The sequence below is a fragment of the Sminthopsis crassicaudata genome, chromosome 3 (genome assembly GCF_048593235.1).
Source record: "Sminthopsis crassicaudata isolate SCR6 chromosome 3, ASM4859323v1, whole genome shotgun sequence".
NCBI lineage: Eukaryota > Metazoa > Chordata > Mammalia > Dasyuromorphia > Dasyuridae > Sminthopsis > Sminthopsis crassicaudata.
Window position 1 is genome coordinate 252,991,816 of NC_133619.1, and position 17,483 is coordinate 253,009,298.

At 33.2% G+C, this 17,483-nt stretch overlaps 1 protein-coding gene across 4 annotated transcripts in view; it reads right to left on the bottom strand.

Moving 5' to 3' along the window:
• Positions 1-17,105, bottom strand: part of NRIP1 (nuclear receptor interacting protein 1) — a 166,046-nt gene extending 148,941 nt beyond the window's left edge. For 2 of the 4 annotated variants that reach the window (XM_074300444.1, XM_074300448.1), the window contains exon 1: positions 16,987-17,105. The gene's annotated coding sequence lies outside the window, so the exon portion shown is untranslated. Of the gene's footprint in view, positions 1-14,482; positions 14,614-16,986 lie in introns of those variants that run through there. The other 2 variants (XM_074300449.1, XM_074300446.1) reach the window with 2 other exon arrangements.
• Positions 17,106-17,483: the final 378 nt, after the last annotated feature.

Sequence of the window (17,483 nt, forward strand, 5' to 3'; positions counted from 1 at the left end):
ACAATGGCATGGTGGTAGAAGATAGAGTGTCATTTGTAAGGATTAGAAAGAATGCCAATTTCTCAAAACCATGTAGTATCAACAGGGAATATCCAAAGATGCTAGAAAGATGGTTGAGGTTTATAGGACAGAGTCATCAAATTTGTGGTCTCTAGGTCCTGGCTTAGTTTGTAGCCTAAACTAGATTAAAATGTAATTGGGAAATGTTTAACAAAATAAATAAAAAAGCACCAAAGATAACATTAATTTGTGTTTTTCTAAATCAATATGTGGCCCATAAGGTATATTTCTATTTGAGTTTGACATTACTAGTATAGGGCCTTTAAAATTAAACAGAGAAGTTTATAATTTGTCAAAGAGACAATAGGAAGCCTCTGGAATTGAATGGGGGATTCACATGATCAGATATAAGTTCAAGGAAAATTACTTTCATAAAAGTATAGGATGGACTAGAAAGATGAGATACTTGAAACAAGGAGATGTAACAATCTGCAACAAGAGAGATATTTTAAGTATTTCTTCGTGGGGGGGTGCAAAAAACTCCAAACGATAAAAATATACAACTAATAAGTAGAAGAGTCAAAAGGCAAAAGACAGGAAGGACTGAAAAAGAAGGAACTGCATGGAAATAAGAGATGTAGTAAACGTAGATGAGATTTGCCAAATAATTGCACATAAGGATTGAAGGAGAAAGAGGAATTCAGGATGATGTCAGTCTGAAAAACAAATCTGAAACTGAAGGTATTGTTGTTCCTTTGATAGAAATAAGGAATTTTTAAAGAAAACTGAATTGGATATTGAGGTGGAAGGGAAAACATGAATTTAGCTTTATACATATAGAATTTAAGGTATTTGAGACATCCAGGGTAAAATGTCCAATAGACAGTTTGTAATGAAGTACTGAAACTCAGTGGAGAGACTGGTGGTACTAGATATATAGATATAGACATATATAGAGATATGGAGATAGGTGGATAGGTATAGATATGTAGGCATATAGATATTTGTCTATACATCTATCTATCTATCTTCTATCTATTTATTTATCTATCTATCTATAATCAGGGATTTATATGCACAAAGAGAAACTCATGAGAGCTGATAAGATTACCTAGTGTGAAGAGGGTAGAGAAGATAACCTAGGACAAAATCATGGGAGATATTCACAGTTACAAATTGTAACATAGCTGATAAACAAGAAAAGGACATTGAGAAAGTAGGAGGTAAACCAGGAAAGAACAGATTCATGACAATCTGGAGAGGACAGAATATCAAGGGAGAAGGTAGTCAATCATGTCCAAATGAAAGAGACAAATATAGTATTGGGACTGGGAAAACATCAGATTTGACACTTAAGAGATCATTTACAGCAGCAAATAAATATGATAACCTTGAATTTGAACTGTGAAGACTTAAGATTTGGAGATAAAAATTAATTATTTGGTGAAAAAAATTATGGGGATAACTGGAAAAAAATATGGAAGAAACTGGGTATAGACCAATACTTTATACCATTTACCAAGATAAAGTCAAAATGGATATATGACCTATGTATAAAAAAGAGATTTTAAAAGAAAATTAAAAGAATGTGGAACATATTACTTCTCAGACTTCTACATAATGAACAATGTATTAATAAAAAACAGATAGCAAAGTCATGTGTAAAATGGATGATTTCAGTTACATTAAATTTAAAACATGTTTGCATAAATAAAACAAATGTAATTAAGACTAGAAGGATAGCAAAAAATTGGATGAAATTTTTATAGACAAGTTATCAGATAGACAGTTTATCCATCTCATATAAAATAGTTAAATAGCTCTGTCAAATCTATAAGGATATGTTAGTCTTCAATTGATAAATGGTCAAAGAATGTGAACAATTTTCTAGTGAAGAAATTAAAAGAAGTTGCAGTCATATAAAAATCCTCTAAATCATTATTAGTTAGAGAAATGCAAATTAAACCTTGAGAAATCATTTTATATCTACCAGACTGACTAAAATAATGGTAGGGGCAAGTGACAAATGTTGGAGAGATTTGGAAAAAATACTAATTCATGGTTCATGGAATTGTGAGCTAATACAACCATTTTGGAGAACAATCCAGAAGTATGCCCAAACAGTTATATTCTTTGACTCAACAATACTACTAGGTCTCTCTCCAAAGCAACTTAGGGGGAAAAAAAAGAACCTATATGCTCTAAAATGTTTCTAGCAGTTCTCTTTGTGGTAGCAAAGAACTAGAAATTGTAGGCATGCCCATCAATTGGGGAAAGACTGAACAAATTGTGTTATACAATTATGATGGAATATTACTGTGCTGTAAGAAATGATTAGCTCAAGATCTTAGAAAAACATGAAAAAACTTGAAATAAATAAAGAAGAACAAAATGAACAGAACCAAGAGAACACTGTATATAGTAATGGCAATATTGTTTTAAGAAGAACTTTGAGATAATAAATTATTTTGACTATTATAAAAACCCAAATTAACTATAAAGGACATATGAAGGAAGATACTATCTGCATCCAGAAAAAGAAGTGATAAATATATTTACATATATTTTATTTATTGGTAAAAAATAATTTATATGTGTATAAATAAAAAATGTGCATAAATAAAAAAATATATAATATATATAAATGTATATATGTACATACATATAAATGTGTATAAATAAAAATATATAATATAAATATATTTCATATATGTTTATATAACATGTTTTATATATATTATATATGCATATATTTATTTGTGTCTAATAGAGGCCATCTCTAAAATGGGGAGGAGAGGAGAAAAAAAGAAGAAAGAGAAATTTATATGATAATTTTTTGTGGCTTAGCCATTGTCCTTTTCCAAAGAGGACCAAATGATATCACTATATTAGAGGCAAGTTATAATGTATTTGAGTGTGATTGATCAGACTAATATGATCTCAGAATGCTCTCAAAAGTGGGGGGAGGGGAGAAGAGCCAAGATGACGGAGAGGACACATGCATCTATCTAAGCTCAGCTTTTCCTTCAGACTACTTCTTTTATGAAAGCCCTCAGAATTAGTGCTTGACTGAAAAAACCCACCAAGATTGGGAATACAATACATTACCAATAGAAGATATCCTCGAAATTCATCAGAAAAGGTCTGTTTTTGCTTGTAGGCAGGGATGGTTAGACCAGGGGCAGGGGCAGGAAAGTTGGCAGTGAGAGCATGGAAGGCAGCTATGCTGAGCAGACCAGGATGGGACGGGGTGTGATCTCAGCCATCAGAAAATTTGCAGGGAGAAATTTACCACAATGTGAGCTACTTTGCTCTGGCAACAAGCCAGTAGGTCAGCAGAGAAGCTATAAACAAAGGGAATAATATAAAAAAGAAGCTAGAGGTGGAAAGGAAATTGTACCAGAAAAAGGGAAAAGTGGAGGTACTACATCTCATGAAGAGGCAAAGGAAACCTGTTATATCTGAGGGAAAGAAGGGAGGGGGATGAGCATAGTGTGTATCTTACTCTCATCAGAACTGGCTTAAAGAGAAAAACATTAGACATATTCGATTTACAGAGAAACTTCTCCCATCTCATTGAAAAGTGGGAGGGGAAAAGTGAAAAGGGAAGGAGTAAGCTAAATAGAAGGGACTACAGAAATTTCAAGGAAAAGAGTTAAGAAAAGGGGAAGAACTTTAAGGTGGGAGGAAGGATCCTAAAGAGGAAGGGCTGCATGAGGCAAGTGGTGCTCATAAGTTTAATACTGGGGATAGGGGGAAGGAGGAAGGAAAGGAGAAAAGCATAAACTGGGGTTAACAAGATGGCAGGAAATACATAATTAGTAATTTTAACTATAAATGTGAATGGAGTAAATTTCTGCATAAAGTTGAGGGGGATAGCAGACTGGATTAAAAGCCAGAATCCTACAATATGTTGTTTACAGGAAACACACTTGAAGCAGGGCTATACATATAGAGTAAACATAAAAGGCTGGAGCAAAATCTACTATGCTTCAGGTAAAGTCAGAAAAGCAGGGGTAGCCATCCTGATCTCAGATCAAGCAAAAGCAAAAATTGATCTAATTAAAAGAGATAAGGATGGCACTATATAATGCTAGAGGGTAGCATAGATAATGAAGCAATATCAATATTAAACATATATGTATCAAGTGGTGTAGTATCTAAATTCTTTTTTTTTATAATTTTTTATTATATATATATATTTTTTATAATATTATCCCTTGTATTCATTTTTCCAAATTACCCCCCCTCCCTCTATTCCCTCCCCCCCGATAGTATCTAAATTCTTAAAGGAGAAGTTAAAAGCTGCAAGAAGAAATAGACAGCAAAACTATAATAGTGGGAGATCTTAACCTTGCATTCTCAGAATTGGATAAACCAAACCATAAAATAAATAAGAAAGAAATTAAAGAGGTAACCAGAATACTAGAAAAGTTAGGTATGATAAATTTTTGGAGAAAACTAAATAGAGACAGGAGTACACTTTCTTTTCGGCAGTTCATGGAACCTATACAAAGCTGACATAAAGACCTCAAATTCAAATGCAAAAATGCAGTAATAGTAAATGCATCTCTTTCAGATCACGATGCAATGACAATTATATTCAATAAAAAGCCAGGGGAAAATAGATCAAAAAATAATTGGAAACTATATAATCTCATTCTAAAGAATGATTGGGTGAAACAGCAAATCATAAACAGAATTACTAATTTCACCCAAGAAAATTACAATAATGAGATGCCAATGAGATACCAAAATGTGTGGGATGCAGCCAAAGTGGTAATAAGGGGAAATTTCATATCTCTGGAGGCCTAGTTGCATAAAATAGAGAAAGTGAATTGGACTTGCAACTAAAAAAAAAAACAAAAAAAGGAGCAAATTAAAAACCCTCAATTAAATACCAAATTTGAAATTCTAAAATTTAAAAGAGAGATTAATAAAATTGAAAGTAAAAAAACTATTGAATTAGTAAATAAAATTAAGAGTTGGTTCTATGAAAAAAACCAACAAAATGGATAAACCCTTGGTAAATTTGATTAGAAAAAGGACAGGAAAATCAAATTGTTAGTCTCAAAAATGAAAAGGGAGAACTTGCCATAATGAAGAGGAAATTAGAGGAATAATTAGGAGTTATTTTGCCCAAATTTATGCCAATAAATTCAATACTTAAATAAAATGGATGAATACCTTCAAAAATATAGCTTACCCAGATTAACAGAGGAAGAAATAAGTTGGTTAAACAGTCCCATATTAGAATAAGAACTAGAACAAGCTATTAATCAACTCCCTAAGAAAAAAATCCCTAGGACCAGATGGATTTACATGTGAATTCTACCAAACATGTAAAGAACAATTAATTCTAATGCTATATTAATTTGAAAAAAAGGGCTTGAAGGAGTCCTCCCAAATTCCATTTATGACACAGTCATAGAACTGATACCTAAACCAAGTAGGTTGAAAACAGAGAAAAAAAATTATAGAGTAATCTCTCTAATGAATATTGATGCAAAAATCTTGAATAAAATATTAGCAAAAAAATTACAGAAAATCATCTCCAGGATAATACACCATAACTAAGTAGAATTTATACCAGGAATGCAGGGCTGGTTCAATATTAGGAAAACTAATAGCATAATTGACTATATCAATAACCAAATTAACAAAAACCACATGATCATCACAATAGATGCAGAAAAAGCATTTGATAAAATCCAACATCCATTCCTAAAAAAAACACGTGAGATTATAGGAACAAATGGACTTTTCCTTAAAATAATCAGGAGCATATATTAAAAACCATCAGTAAGCATCATATGTAATGGGGATATACTGGAACTATTCCCAATAAAATCAGGAGTGAAACAAGGTTGCCCACTATCACCAATACTATTCAATATTGTATTAGAAATGCTAGCTTCGGCAATAAGAGTTGAGAAGGAGATTAAAGGAATTTAAGTAGGTAATGAGGAAACTAAATTATCCCTCTTTGCAGATGATATGATGGTATACTCATATATACCCAGAGACTCACCTAAAAAGCTATTAGAAAGAATCCACAACTTTAACAAAGTTGCAGGATACAAAATAAATGCACATAAACCCTCAGAATTTTTATACATCACCAACAAAATCCAATAGCAAGAGATACAAAGAGAAATTCCATTTAAAATAACTGTCGATAGTATAAAATATTTGGGGATCTATCTACCAAAGGAAAGTCAGGAACTATATGAGCAAAACTACAAAACACTTTCCACACAAATAAAGTCAGATCTAAACAATTGGAAAAATATTAAGTGCTCTTGGATAGGCCAAGTGAATATAATAAAGATGACAATACTATCAAAACCAAACTATTTATTTAGTGCTATAACAATCAGGCTCCCAAGAAACTATTTTAAGGACTTAGAAAAAATAACAACAAAATTCATCTGGAAGAACAAAAGGTCAAGAATGTCAAGGGAACTAATTAAAAAAAAAAATCGAATGAAGGCAGCCTAGCTGTACCTGATCTGAAATAATATTACAAAGCAGTGGTCACCAAAAGCATTTGTTATTGGCTAGGAAATAGACTAGTTGATCAGTGGAATAGGGTAGGGTCACAGGACAAAATAGTCAATAATTAAAGCAATCTAGTGTTTGACAAACCCAAAGACCCCAGTTTTGGGGATAAGAATTCACTGTTAGACAAAAACTGTTGGGAAAATTGGAAATTATTATGGCAGAAACTAGGCATTGACCCACACTTAACACCAATCACCAAGATAAGATGAAAATGAGTTCATGACCTAGACATAAAGAATGAGATTATAAATAAATTAGAAAAACATAGGTTAGTTTACTTCTCAGACCTGTGGAGGAGGAAGGAATTTATGACCAAAGAAGAACTAGAGATCATTACTGATCACAAAATAGAAAATTTTGATTATATCATATTTAAAAGTTTTTATACAAACAAAACTAATTCAAACAAGATTAGAAGGGAAGCAATAAACTGGGAAAACATTTTTACAGTCAAAGGTTCTGATAAAGGCCTCATTTCCAAAATATATAGAGAATTGACTCTAATTTATGAGAAACCAAGCCATTCTCCAAATGATAAATGATCAAAGGACATGAACAGACAATTCTCAGATGAAGAAATTGAAACTATTTCTAGCCATATGAAAAGATGCTCCAAGTCATTATTAATCAGAGAAATGAAAATTAAGGCAACTCTGAGATACTACTACAAACCTGTCAGATTGGCTAGGATGACAGGAAAAGATAATGCTGACTGTTGGAAGGGATGTGGGAAAACTGAGACATTGATACATTGTTGTTGGTGGAATTGTGAACGAATCCAATCATTCTGGAGAGCAATTTGGAACTATGCTTAAAAAGTTATCAAACTGTGCATACCTTTTGACCCAGCGGTGTTACTACTGGGCTTATATCCCGAAGAGATCTTAAAAAAGGAAAAGGGAAAAGGGACCTGTATGTACAAAAATGTTTGTGGCAGCCCTCTTTGTAGTGGCCAGAAACTGGAAACTGTGTGGATGCCCCTCAATTGGAGAATGGCTGAATAATTGTGGTATATGAATGTTATGGAATATCATTATTCTGTAAGAAATGGCCAGCAGGATGATTTCAGAAAGGCCTAGAGAGACTTACATGAACTGATGTTGAGTGAAATGAACAAGACCAGGAAATCATCATTTACTTCAACAACAACACTATATGATGATCCATTCTGATGGACGTGCCCCTCTTCAACAATGAGATGAAACAAATCAGTTCCAACAGAACAGTAATGAATTGTACCAGCTATATCCAGCGAAAGAACTCAGGGAAATGAGTGTGAACCACTACATAGAATCTCCAATCCCTCTATTTTTGTTTGCCTGCATTTTTGATTTCCTTCACAGGTTTATTGTACACTATTTCAAAATCCAATTCTTTTTGTGCAGCAAAATAACTATATGGATATATATATATATATATATATTGTATTTAACATATACTTTAACATATTTAACATATATTGGGCTACCTACCATCTGGGGGGGAGGGGAAGGAGGGAAAGAATTGGAACAAAAGGTTTGGCAATTATCAATGCATATATTTTGTAAATGCAAAGCTATGAAAAAAAAAAAAGGATTCACTATTTGACAAAAACTGCTTGGGAAAACTGGAAATTAGTATGATAGAAACCAGAAATGGACCCATACAACACTATACACCAAGATAAGATCAAAATGGGTTCATTATTTAGGCATAAAGAACGAGATCATAAATAAATTAGAGGAACATAGGATAGTTTACCTCTCAGACTTGTGGAGGAGGAAGGAATTTGTGACCAAAGAAGAACTAGAGATCATTATTGATCACAAAAGAGAAAATTTTGATAATATCAAGTTTAAAAGCTTTTGTACAAACAAAACTAATTCAAACAAGATTAGAAGGGAAGCAATAAACTGAGAAAACATTTTTACATTCAAAGGTTCTGATAAAGGCCTCATTTCCAAAATATATAGAGAATTGACTCTAATTTATAAGAAATAAAGTCACTCTCCAATTGAAAAATGGTCAAAAGATATGAATAGACAATTTTCAGATTAAGAAATGAAAACTATTTCTAGCCATATGAAAAGATGCTCCAAATCATTATTAATCAGAGAAATGCAAATTAAGACAACTCTGAGATACCATTACACACCTGTCAAATTGGCTAGGATGACAGGAAAAGATAATGCTGTCTGTTGGAGGGCATGTGGGAAAACTGGGACACTGATACATTATTGGTGGAACTGTGAACGAATCCAACCATTCTGGAGAGCAATTTGGAACTATGCTCACAAAGTTATCAAACTGTGCATACCCTTTGATCCAGTAGTATTACTACTGGGCTTATATCCCCAAGAGATATTAAAGAAGGGAAACAGACCGTATATACCAAAATGTTTGTGGCAGCCCTTTTTGTAGTGGCTAGAAAATGGAAATTGAATGGATGCCCATCAAATTGAAGAATGGCTGGGTGATTTGTGGTATATAAATGTTATGGAATACTATTGTTCTATAAGAAATGACCAGCAGGATGAATACAAAGAGGCTTGGAGAAACTTACATGAACTGATGCTAAGTGAAATGAGCAGAACCAGGAGATCATTATACACTTCAACAACAGTACTATATGAGGATAAATTTCTGATGGAAATTCGGCAATGAGAAGATCCAATTCAGTTCCACTTGATCAATGATGAACAGAACCAACTATACCCAGAGAAAGAACACTGGGAAATGAATGTGAACTGCTTGCATTTTTGTTTTTCTTCCCAGGTTATTTTTACCTTGCTGAATCTGATTTTTCTTGTGCAAAAAGAGAACTGTACAAATATGTACGCACATATTTTGTATTTAAGATATACCTTAACATGTTTAACATGTATGAGACTGACTGCCATCTAGGGAAGGGGGTGGAGGGAAGGCAAGAAAGAATTGGAACAGAAGTGTTTGCAAGGGACAATATTGAAAAATTACCTATGCATATGTTCTGTCAATAAAAAGCTATAATTATTTAAAAAAAAAAAGAAATAAAAAACCATGTCAGATACAAATAGTCCATATGAAAATTTGGGGTGACTTTTCTAAATTAGTTGGTCTCATATTGAGCTTCTTCAACTCTGTTTTGCTCATAGAATATAACACTTTCTCTGATGAGGGTATTCCCTGGTGGGCACTACCTGTACCAGTATTTCTCATGTTGCAATCAATTCCAAAGTTTTTGAGTGTCGTTGTATCATTTCTTCTACTATGTGAGTACTTGCTCATTAAAATAGTTTTTTTTTCTTTTTTTGGCCCAATGGAGCTGCACTTTCTACAGAAGAATGTGAATGCTTGACAGTTTAGTTAGAGAAAGGATCTCAGAGTCTGGTATCTTATCCTGCCAAATGATCTTTAGAATCTTCTTAAGACAATTTAAATGGGAGTGATTAAGTTTCTTGGCTTGGTGCTAGTATACTGTCCAGGATTCACAGGCATACAACAATATGGTCAGCATAACAATTCTGTAAACCTTCAGTTTGGTAATCTAATACCTCTTCTCTTCTACCATTTCCTTCGAAGCCTTTCAAACACTGAGATAGTTCTGGAAATGAATGTGCAACTTCATTATCAATGTGTACATCCCAGGAAAGTATATTATCAAAGCAAGTGGTTTTATCCACAGCATACAGAAATCTTCCTAATCACAGTAGTGCTGTCTGATGGAATACCTGTAGGTTTTTTTGTTTGTTTGTTTGGTTGGTTGGTTGTTTTTTTTTTTTTTTTTTTTTTTTTTTTTTTGGGTATTGTTAGGCAAAGCATTAGGGAATTGATCTGTATTTCATTGTATCTAGCTTCAGAGACTACATTGCATGTATAATCATCTAAAAAAAAAAAAGCACGCACCGATACTTCTTCCATTTTAGTCTTGGCTCGTAGCCTTTTTTTTTCAAATTGAAAAATTTACCATCTGACTTTGAAGATGTATTCATCCTCATTGAAGGTGTTTGACAACATGGTTGAAAAGATCATGTTAAAAAACATGAGAGCACGTACACAGCCTTGTTCCACTCTATTGGTTACTGTGAAAGTGTAAGAACATTTTCCATTATGCAGAACTCAGGTAGGCATTGACATTATTCAGAACCCAAGTACGAAATTGACATACAATAATGATAAATTTTTCTGGGTAACCAAATTTGGACATTATTTTCCATAAATCCTCATGACTGACTATATATCAAATGCCTTTATCAGATCTACAAACATTGTTTACAGATCTCTGTTCTGTTCCTAGCATTTCTACTCGAACTTTCAGACAGCAAACATCATATTAACTGTTTTTGTGTCTTTCTCAAGCCACACTGGATTTCAAATAGATGATTATCTTCCAGGAGAAGGATCAAATATTAAGTTCTATTTAGTTCAAGAATATTGCCAACAATTACCAGAGAGTGATAACCCTCTTCTCCCCCTCCCCACAATGATTGTCACAGTACAATCTGCTTTCTTTACCTTTATAGAGATGGGCAATGGTGGTATCCTTGAACTTTTAGGGAATAACCTCTTCTTGCCATATAAGTCATAAAATTTCAGTCAACTTTTATATGAGGAATGAACCCCCCTCCCCCACCTTATAAATCTCAGCTGGGATAGAATAAGCACCAGGGCTTTGCCACATGAAAAAAGCCCAATTTGCATTCAAAAATCTCTTCTTCAGTTGGAAGGGATTGACTTCAACCTGAGGTAAACAGTCAATGGCTTCGGGAATGATTGATGATGCTTTGTTGAGAACACTATAGAAATGTTTAGACCATTTCTCTAAGATCATGTTCTTATCACAAATCAATGTAGCTCCATCACTTATGAGTAGTTGACATGCACCATAAGTTTTTGGTGTCTTCAGGTCATCATAAAATATACATAAAATCACTTTGGATTGTTACTAGAAGCATAAAAGTGAATTTCATCTACCTTTTTACTGAGCCAAGAATCCTGTGTTTCTCTTAACTTGTACTTTACTTTTTTTAGTTTTCTTTTTATTAAAACTTTTTAATTTTAAAAACATATGCATGAATACTTTTTCAATATTAACCCTTGCAAAACTTTATGTTCCAATTTTCCCCATCTTCCCCCTATCCCCTCCCCTAAATGGCAAATAATCCAATATATGTTCATATATATACATATATATATAATAAAATATATGTTAAATCCAATATATGTATACATACTTATACAATTATTTTGCTGCACAAGAAAAGTCAAATCAAAAAGGAAAAAAATAAGAAAGAAAATAAAATGCAAGCAAGCAACAACAAAAAGAGTAAATGCTATGTTGTGATCCATACTTAGGTCCCACAGTCCTCTCTCTGAGTGTAGATGGCTCTCTTCATCAGAAGATCATTGGAATTGGCCTGGATCATCCCATTGTTGAAAAGAGCCATGTCCATCAGAATTGATCATTGTATAATCTTCTTGTTGCCGTGTACAATGATCTCCTAGTTCTGCTCATTTCACTTAGCATCAGTTCATGTAAGTCTCTCAAGGCCTCTCTGAAATCATCCTTCTGATCATTTCTTATAGAACAATAATATTCCATAACATTCATGTACCATAACTTATTCAGCCATTCTCCAATTGATGGACATCCGCTCAGTTTCAGTTTCTTGCCACTGCAAAAAGGGCTGCCACAAACATTTTTGCACAGATAGGTCCCTTTCCTCCTCTAGGATTTCTTTATGATATAAGCCTAATAGAAACACTGCTGGATCAAAGGGTATATAAATTTGATAGCCCTTTGGTCATCGTTCCAAATTGCTCTCCAGAATGGTTGGATCAGTTCACAACTCCACCAAAAATGTATTTAGTGTCCCAGTTTTCCCACACCCCCCTCCAGCATTCATCATTATCTTTTCCTGTCATCTTAGCCAATCTGAGAGGTATGTAGTGGTACTCAGAGTTGTACTTAATTTGCATTTTTCTGATCAATAGTGATTTAGAGAATTTTTTCATATGTCTAGAAATGTTTTTAATTTCTTCATCTGTAGATGAAAATTGTCTGTTCATATCCTTTGACAATTTATCAATTGCAGATCAAATTTACTTTTGATAGAATTAAATGCTTCCTTCCTAGGGATGGATAAACTACCCTGCTGGTACCTTGTGGAGTTTTCATTTTTTATTTAGCAATTTCTGAATAACCCCACCATTTTGGTCAAACCAGTCTTGATGTTTGCAAAAGTTCTGACCCAAATGAGCAGATTCATTGTTGTATACCAAATCTCTGAAAGCTGCCCACTCCTTTTCTGCTCCATTGTTTTCAACTATCTGTTGGCTCAATTTTTCTTCCAAGTTAACAACAAACTATTCCTACCTAGAGAAGCACTCTATTCTGTTCAGATTGATTCTTCTAGAAGTCTTTTCCCCTTGGAGTTGCTGCTTTTGTTGAATGCTTGAATACGATAGTATCAAATGTCAATGTTTGCTGTAAGGATACCACAAAGTTTTATGTATTTAGGTAAATGGAAGACAATGTTGGTGATGAGAAGGTAATGATATGCACAAATCTTCAGTAGTAAGTGACTACTACTATTTCCAACTCCATTCCTCCCAAGGATTCTCAGCTATGTCTGGTAGTCTGAGCCTACACTAGCATTAAAATCACCCAGAATTATAAACTTGTTCTCTTTTGGCACATGGTTGATAAGAGTCTCCAGGTCTTTGTAAGATTTTTCTTTGACTTCATCAGGGTTTGTCATGGAACAAAAGCACTAATGTTGGTGGCATGGCATTTCCTGCAAGCAGCAATTTACATTATCATGAACCTCTCATTTACTCTTTTTAATAGGCTTATAAACTTATTGACTAGATTAGTTTTGTTTGCATAATCTACAACAGCTCTCCCCTTTCACTATGTCTACTCCAGAAAAAAAAAAAGTGCATCCAACTCCTATTTAAGCAAGATGGCCTTCATTTGCCAGTCTTGTTTTACTCAAGGCTGCTATTTGGATGGAATGCCTATTAAATTATCTTGCAGCAAGACCTGCCATTTTTTTTTTAACCACAGTCTGGGATTTCTACCTGCCATAATAAACAGGCCAGGATTGGGTAAGCAGATACTTTTTAGAGTACCTTTTCTAACTCCTTACTCATGCCAGGTGGTGAGCAGTATGAAAGGCTTGCTCAGACACCCAGAGGGCTGTCAAATACTATTGCTGCTTCCAGGGAGATGACAACACTATGGCCTGGACCACTTGGATGAAAGGTTGTGACTATAGCTCCTATTGCATCTGCATGTGCTTCTAAAGTCCTGTCACCACAGGACTTTGATTTAGGTATAAATGTAAAGATTATATGAATTATATCTTTTGATTTGTGCATAAATTTTATATATTAAGGGAGTGAACACAATATCAGTATTGGGCTCAATGTATCTTCCAGAGTCATCACTGTCCAGTGGTAGGTCAGATTCAAGATTATTGGTATTGGCTTAAGATGTAGTGGATAACCTTTGTGTTTTATTCCATAAATATGTATCAATGAGAAAGAGAGAGAGAGAGAGAGAGAGCGCGCATTGGTAACTTTAGAGAGAGCAATTGCTTTTGAGTGATGAAGTTAGATTGTGAAGAATTAAGAAATAAGATAAGAGTAAAGTGAAAGTAATGTTTTTCTTCCCTTTCAGTATATTTTAAATTATATTGTCTCATTAGTGAGTTACATCCTTCGATATTCTTTTTCCATTCTCTTCGTGCTCCCTATATATTTAAAATTCAAAAGTATCAGGTTCAGACCCTGCTTTCTAACCAGTTTGTTTATTTCCTTTGTAGGTCATGCCCCATATTCTTAATTTTCTTCTCTGTTTTATTCTTAAAAATATTCATTTAGGAGGGAAGCAATGAAAGATGGAAGCATAATCATATTACATAAATTATCTTATATCCCAAATCATGTGACTCACCTCTACCTCGTGACCTCATCATTATGTTTCTTTTTTCCAAAAGCCTAGTCTCTTCATCTCTGGTTCTATGTGACTTTCCCCCTTCCCTCCATTCTGGTTGTCTTCTGCTCTTATGAACTCACAAATCCCTTCTCCTGGTTCAGGATGTTGTCCATCAATACATAATACTTTCTCAGAGAGTGACCTCTCAATGCTCAAATTTCACCCTTTATTTACTCTACTTCTACTTCCCCCTTCACACCCAGGTCAAAGATATTATCAGTGCCTAATATCCCTTTGAAGTTACACAACTTCTCCAACATGAAAATACCCTTCAATTGAATACCCTCTTCCCTGCTGGGATTGGTCCCCACTTCTTCCAGTTTCCCATATTCAATCTTTCCCCTCTGTCACCACTCCCATTTGTCTGATGCATCCTCTAGCCAAGAAACTATTGAACTTACTACTTATTCCTTTGTTCTTTTTTTATTCCTTTATTCTTAATCCATAGATTTGATAATTCAAATAATTCTGAGTCACCACTAATTTTCCTTCAAATTTAATCACCCTTCCATTCTGCAACTCTATTACCCAAATGACATCAATTCATCTCTTAAAGAGATCATGGGGTTTAATCCATGGCTCTTCAGCTGAATATTCTATCTTTGCTTTTTTTTTTTTTTTTATTCGTTAAGCTCCACTTGAATCTTTATTCCTTTGTATCCTATTTATCTTTCAGTGATGCTTCTTCAAAAAAATTTGATCAATATTTCTGTTTTACTTTTGGGCACTATCATTTCTAAACACAAAATTATTGATTTAGTTACTTGTTCTTTCCTTGACTGTTGTATTAAATCTTATTGTCTTTTTATTGTTTTAAGGTTTGAGCAAAAGAATATTTTATCTTTATTTAATTTTTATTTTTAAATTAAATTAAATTATTATTTATTTAATCATTAAAATGTCTCCCTTGTTGAAAGCATACCTTATCTATTAAAAATAAAAGTAGCAAAGGGATAATAGCATTTCTAGTTTTCAAACTCTATTATTTAAAAAATCTTCAAAATGATCTGATATAGTTATAAAATAGAGAAACAATTCAAAGGAAAAGACTATACAAGGGAAAATCAGAAACAATGGAATTCAATAAACCAGAGAACAAATTATTCATTAAGGAACTACTTATTTGATAAAATTTGCTAAGAAAATTGAAACACTGAAAGCAATTAGACTTATAATACCTTATATCATATATCATTTCATAAAACTTTCTTTTTAAATAGATAACCATGATTTTAAAAAGTATATCATGTCATGTGACCAATAAGAATGTGGACTAGATATTGTCTTGTAAAAATTCTTAAAATTCTCCAAAAATAGAAATTATGCGTAAAGCAATTTCAGGTGTTTCCAAGGTCTAAGACATCAAAAACTCGTACTTGGTGAAACTTAATGAATTAATAATAAAGTAGGCCAATATTTTCTAATCCCTAAGATCCATTCATATAGTATTGCTTTCCTCATTGCCCACCACATTCTTGTAACATAAATGAGTGCTGTAATGTGTCAAAGGCTTTTTTTGTCTATACTGAGAAAACCTGTTTGACAGGATTTTGTTGAACATTTTTGAATCAATATTCATTGAGAATAGCCTATAATTTTTCTTTTGTGTTTTATCTTTTCCTCATTATTTGTCTCATAAAAAGATTCTGGTAAAGTAAATCACAACAAAGTCAGAAGAAAAAAATTAGTTATCAGAACATATTATGCACAGTTATATGCTAACAAAACTGAGAACACAAAATAAATATTTTTTAAAATGTAAATTACCCAAACTTTCAGAAGAACTTAGAGATGTTAAATAACTCAACAATAATAAAAGAAAATAGATCTAGCTATAAAGAAAAGGGCAAAAGAAAAAATTCTGGTCCTGGTGATTTCATAGGAGAATTCTATCAAACTTTTTAGTGACAAAATAAAGACTATCCATAATAAACATAATAATTACAAAAGTATCCATAATAAATTCTGTCAAACTTTTAAATAACAAAAGTATCCATAATAATAATTATTCTTGAAAATTGAGGAAGAAAACACCATACTAGTCATTCAAAAATGGCTCAATATGAGGAAAATCATCACCATAATTTATATACTAATGAAACAAAATTTCAAAATAATATGATTAGTTCAGGAGGTAAAGAAGAAGATTTTGACAAAGCACATCTCAATTATGCTAAAAAATCTTACAAAGTATAGGCACAGAGTAAAATTTTTAAAAAGGTTATAAAAAGCTCCTATCTAAAACTAAAAGCAATCACTATATGAAATACAGATAAAAATAAACCTTTTATAGAAAACCTAGAAATAAATAAAGGATTCCAATTCTCCTTACTATTACTCAAAACAATTCTGGAAAAGCTAAAGACAGCAATAAAATGAGAAAAAGAAATTAAAGGCTTAAAGATATATCATAAATCTTCCTTTACTCATAGAGTACAGTGCCTTCTTTAATATGGGCATACCATGCTGGGTAGTCCTTCCTGTGCTATTGTCTTCCATGCCTCACAACCCATTCCAGAGTTCCTCTGAGAGACTTCAGAAGTGTCCCTCTCTTTTTCTGAACTTCATGTTAGTGTTTGCTTTGTGTGAATTCTCAGTAAAATAATCTTTTAAGCAAATTTATGTTTGGCATCTGAACTACAATTGTACTCTCTGCAGTAGACTTTGAATCCTTGGCAATTCAGCTGGAGAAAGGGCCTCAATGTCTAGTACCTTATCTTGCCAGGTCATCTTCAGAATATTCCTAAGACAACTCAAATAGAAGTGAATTGGTTTTCTGGCATGGCTCTAGTATACTCTCAATTTCACAGGCATACAACAATGAGGTCAGCACAATGGCTTTGTAGACTTTCAGTTTGGATGGCAGCCTAATACCTCTTTTCTCCCATACATTCCTTTAGAGTCTTTCAAACACTGAGCTAGCTAGCTCTGCAATGTGTAAATCAACTTCATCATCTAT